This window comes from Herpailurus yagouaroundi, unplaced genomic scaffold (assembly GCF_014898765.1).
Source record: "Herpailurus yagouaroundi ecotype Mexico unplaced genomic scaffold, PumYag 28, whole genome shotgun sequence".
NCBI lineage: Eukaryota > Metazoa > Chordata > Mammalia > Carnivora > Felidae > Herpailurus > Herpailurus yagouaroundi.
In genome coordinates, this window is record NW_024412376.1 from 36,925,605 (window position 1) to 36,930,932 (window position 5,328).

Below are 5,328 nucleotides of genomic sequence, written 5' to 3' on the forward strand. Positions count from 1 at the left end.
CAACCTCCCATTCCCGAAAAGATTCCCTATGTTCCCAAACTGCCATGTCCACATCCACACTTTTCTTGAACAAACTTAAATTTTGAGCTTTTGTCAATTTACTGATTCATGGCCATCCTTTATCTAAATTAGCATTCTTGCTTATTAAAGGATTGTTGCATTTACAGGTTAGGGGCACAGACATGGAAGTGGAAAATTCTATGTTCCCATCCTGATTTTGCCCCCTTCCAGTTGTGCTGCCCTGGTTAATTAGTTGATTGCTTTACATTGATTTCCTTATCTGTAAAATGGAGATAATAAAAGTTCTTACCTCAAGGGGACTGTCAGCATACTTGGCACAGAGCAAATGCCCCAAAGTGGTGGCCAATATTATGCTAAAGCGACCTTGACATAGTTTCAAAGAGGTGCCTCTTAGATCTTGCACTTGGAGATTTGTTTGTTCTATTAGCTCAGCGTTTTAGACTCACCCACTTTCTAGTCTGCAGTGTCTTCTTTTTTATCTAAAAAAAAAATGTGGGGCGCCTGGGTGGCGCAGTCGGTTAAGCGTCCGACTTCAGCCACGTCACGATCTCGCGGTCCGTGAGTTCGAGCCCCGCGTCGGGCTCTGGGCTGATGGCTCAGAGCCTGGAGCCTGTTTCCGATTCTGTGTCTCCCTCTCTCTCTGCCCCTCCCCCGTTCATGCTCTTGTCTCTCTCTGTCCCAAAAAAAAATAAGTGTTGAAAAAAAAAATAAAAAATAAAAAAATTAAAAAAAAGTATTCTCACTAGAAAATACATCTCTTTCCCTGTTTACTCTAGTTGCAATTCTCTGAACTTTCTCAAACTCCATTACGTCTGCCTTGAAGGGAAGTGACCTGGAATTGTCCAAGCGATGTCCTCCCCAAAGGCAGAAGGATGGATTGAATAATTTATTAAGGTACCTTCTGGCAAAATGAATCTATGCAATGATGCTTAGGTTAAGGAATTTTTGTTTGCAGCCCGCCTCATCGGTTAGCAGAGATCTCATTGTAACACTAGAGGTCACTGTTAAAGCAATATTTCAAAAGCATAAGCCTTACATCAGCAATAAAATTGAGAAAAAATCCTTCAGAACATGGCAAGGGAAAAGATATTATATGGATAGTTTGAGGGCAGCAGCTGGGATTTTGTCAAGTTCCTAAATTGAAATCTGTTTCTAATCTCTTCTTGTTTCTCACCCCTAGAAAACAATTCCGCTTTCCCTGTGGTAGTAAGACCTCTACCTGGGAAGACCTAGGACTGAGAAATCTGCTCTGCCTGGCCTGCTGACTTGCAAATCAACCTCTCCTGCCCAGACACATGAGCCAAGCCTACTTCTGTATTTCTGAGCATCTTCAACTCCCTTCCATTTACCAATCTTCCCTGTCTGCACCTGCCACTCAAAGCCTGCTAAACAGGAATGGGAGAATCTGCTTCCCAGACCCTTCACCTCCTCCAATTTCACATCCAAGTAGACTCCCTTCTTAACTTCCCCACTGGTAATTAAGACCAGATTCAACCTGCAACTTCAGGCCCTCCATTCACCAAGTCCTGTTGATTTTACATCCTACCTGCCTTCTGTGCAATTGGAGTAATGGCCGTACTCCCTTCCCTGTGTTGTGGAGATCAGATAAGGCTACCGTTAGGCAGCAGCCAGAAGAGGGCCCAGTGTTAGGCCACCCCTGTGCCAGAATCACACCTCTCCCAGCAGCCATCCAGGGGGATCCCAGAACATGTGTAGCTCCTGTCAAGATCCCTCGGTCCCTCCCAATCTGCCAGGGCTGACCTCACCATGTCCCCTATCCTCACTGATGTCCCTCCCCATGAGACCCCCAGGTGACCTCTCATCCCTGGGAGTCTAATGCCCACCCTATTTCCTGACCTCATCTGGCATTCCTCCCCATCTCCGGCCCTCTGGAACTTGGGTCAGTCATCGGCAGAATCTTCCTTTCACTCTATCTCCTCGGAGTGTTCCTTTCACCTCCCTAACTGAAACTTGGCTCTGTCCCCTAGGGACACTGCTTCCCCTGCAGCCTCTGCAGTGGTGGTTGGATCTCTTCCATGGGGCTGGAGGTGGGATGGAGCTCTTTTTGCTCCTTGTTGCTACCTCTAGACCAGGCTCCAGTCATTGTTACCACATTTTGATCATTTTGATATCTGTCTCACCTTCACTTTCCCCAGAATCTTAGTCTTAGTCATCTCAAAGGACACACAGATCAGCTTTCCAACGCTCTGATTTCTCCTCCAATGACCCTGTCCTCCACCTACCGGACCTCAATTGCTCACCCCCACGGCCTTACCTTAGACAAGCACTGGCCAAAGGAACTTCGGGAGCTCATGATGGAAATATTTAATCTACTCTGTCCGGATGGCATAGCCTTAGTCACAAGTGGTTGGTTGCTAAACACCTGAAATGTGACTAGTGCAACAGAAGGAAACAGGTTATAAATTTTATTTAATGTTTAACTAATTTAAATGTGAAGCATCTATCTATGCTTGTATTCTCCTTGTGCTGTCCTGCTTCTATAGCTGAACTTAGCTCTATGCTAAGATCAACTCGCTTCCAGCGTCTTAGAGCCCGCCCCTCTCACTACTAAATTCTCCCCCCTTTCTTCATCAGTTTCTCGGTCTCCACAAGGTCATTTCCATCAGCTACACACATACTGTTGTCTCTCCTGTCTTAAGAAAAATCTCCCCATCTCCCCATCTTGGGACCCCAGCTCCCCATCTTGCACTGCTGTATTCCCCTCATTCTCTAGAGCAAAACTCCCAGAGAGAATGGTCTACACTCACAGACACCAACCTCTCTCCTCCTATTATTGCTTGAATCTCCACTCAGAAAGTGCTCTTGACATAGTACCCATGACCCCGTATTGATAAATCCAGTAATTATTTCCCAACCCTCATCTAACTTGATCTATCAGCAGCATTGTACGGATTCTTGACTCTCTTCTCCTTGGAACTCTTTCTTCACTTGGCTTTCAGGACAGCACGCTTGCCTGGTCTTTCTCCCGCCTTTCTGGCTGCTCCATCTTTCTGTCCTGTAATAGCTTCTTCTTCAATTCTACAACCTCTGAATGTCAGCAGGCCCAGGGGTTAGTCCTGGGACCCTTTCATTTTTCTACCTATTCGCTCCTTAGCCGATCTCACCCAGTCTCATGGCTTTAAACATCACCTACATGCTGAAAATTCCTGCATTTTTATATCTCCAATGCAGACCACTCCTCTGAAGTCCAGCCCAAATTATCCAGCTGCCAACTTGACATCCCTAATCTAACAGGTCCCAAACTGAACTCCCAATGTCTGCTTCCCTGCAAAAATAGCTTGCTCTTCCTACAGTCTTCTCCATGTCAGTTAAAGCCAATTCCATTTTTTTCCAGCAGCTCAGCCAAAACCATTAGAAATACCCTTGGTGTCTCTCTCTCGATCGTGTACACACACACACACACACACACACACACACGCGCGCGCGCGCACACACTATATCTGATCCATTAGCAAATTTTATAGACTTTGTGTATCTTCAACTGTAACCGGAAAGTGATCACTTCTCATCACCTGCATTGCAACCACTGTGTTCGGAGCCACCATCGTCTCTCTCCTGGATTACAGCACTAGTGGTTTCTCTGATCCTGCCCTTGTTTCTGCAATCTAGTCTCAAAAATCAGAAAAAATTCAAGTTACATCATGTCACTCTTCTGCTCAGCATGTTCCAGTGACAGTCACTCGGAGTAAAAACCAAAGTTCTTATCATGGCTTTCAAGGTCCCATGAGACTGGGACCCTATTATTGCTTTTACCACTTTCATAATTTCTCTTCCCCTCCTTCACCTGAGACTGGCCAAACCAACCTTCCCACTGCTACTGGAACTTATCACGTATGCTCCTGCCTCCGGGACTTTGCACCTGCTATTCTCTCTGAATGGAAGACTCTTCCCCAGATATCTTTGTGGCTAGGTCCCTCATTCCTTTAGGTCTATTCAAATCTCACCTTTTATTGAGGTCTTTATGGACTCTGCTATCTAAGATTTTTACACCCCTCCTCAACACTGCATTTTCCCTTTTCCTGCATTATTTTTTCCCTTTAGCTCTTAGCACTATCTAACTATTTTTTTTTAATTTAGCTTTTTTATTGTCTGTCTCCCCAAGTAGAATATAAGCTCTATGAGAGCAAGGATTTTTGTTGGTTTTTTTATTCACTGCTATCTCTGGATCTGTGTCTGTGATATAGCAGAAACTCAGCTATTTATTGAATGAATTAATAAAATAATTCCCATCGCATCCTTGGAACAGTGCCTAGCATATAGTAATTGTTTTATGAATCTCAGTTGGTATTTTTTAATTTCTTTTACTATCATCTCCACCACTACTCGAATGGGGCCTCCTTCCATCCCTGCAGCAGTTTGCAAGCCTCAGACTCTCACCCTCTCCGGCCTTGACTATCTCTTTGGTCTCAAAAGTTGTCTTCTAGCCGCTGGTCTTGCCTCCTGGAGACCTACCCACTGCTTCCATAGTTTGCTTCTCGAAAACAAATTTGATTCTTTCATTCCTCCTATGGTCTCTGAAAGCTCAGTTCTCACTGTTTCCATGAAGCCTTGCTGTCCACTCCAACAAACACCAGGTCCCCTTCTCAACTCCAATGGCACTCACTGTTGATGCCAAGCAAATTCAACACTTGTCAGTATACTGAGCTATCATTTCAATTCAATCTGCTGGGCTATAATATAGTGCGCTGTTATTTAGTATTTTCATGAGGGTTCATTGTTTCTCCTCAATTCATTTCTATTCCCCAGAACAATCTAATACTGCTTTTGTATAGTGCTTTAGCAACAAAGAATTGGGCTAGAAAGAGTATTGTATGAGCCCCTATGTCTCCATCCACAGCATGGAAGGGCTTAATAAAGAGTAGGTTCATCCTGTTACACGCTAGCTGAATTTTCAGTACTTACAGCCCACATAACAGACAGCACAGAGGCTTCAGGGTCAGACTAGTTCTGTCACTTTATGACCCAAATGAGAGACTTGTATAATGAGCCTATTGCTTCACTTGCACAAATGAGAAAATACCTAAAACACATGGTTATGTGAGCATTAAAAGTACTCATAAGTAGGGGCACCTCGCTGGCTCAGTTGGTAAACCATTGAACTCTTGATCTCAGGGTTGTGAGTTCAAATCCCACGTTGGGTGTAGAGATTACTTAAAAATAAAATCTTTTTTTTTTTTTTTTAAGGACTCATAAATAAAGCCCAAAGTACTCAACATGATTTGACGTTCTCCTCTCTTGCCACCATCCCTCATCTAAGATGGTTCTCAAGAGACATCCGGGAATTAT

The 5,328-nt window shown here is 44.2% G+C and overlaps 1 long non-coding RNA gene across 1 annotated transcript; it reads left to right on the plus strand.

Moving 5' to 3' along the window:
- The first annotated feature begins 782 nt into the window (after positions 1-782).
- LOC121028505 (uncharacterized) lies at positions 783-4,276 on the plus strand. Its single transcript, XR_005789271.1, has 2 exons — positions 783-915; positions 1,202-4,276. It is a non-coding gene; the product is annotated as an uncharacterized LOC121028505 (long non-coding RNA).
- The last annotated feature ends 1,052 nt before the right edge of the window (positions 4,277-5,328 follow it).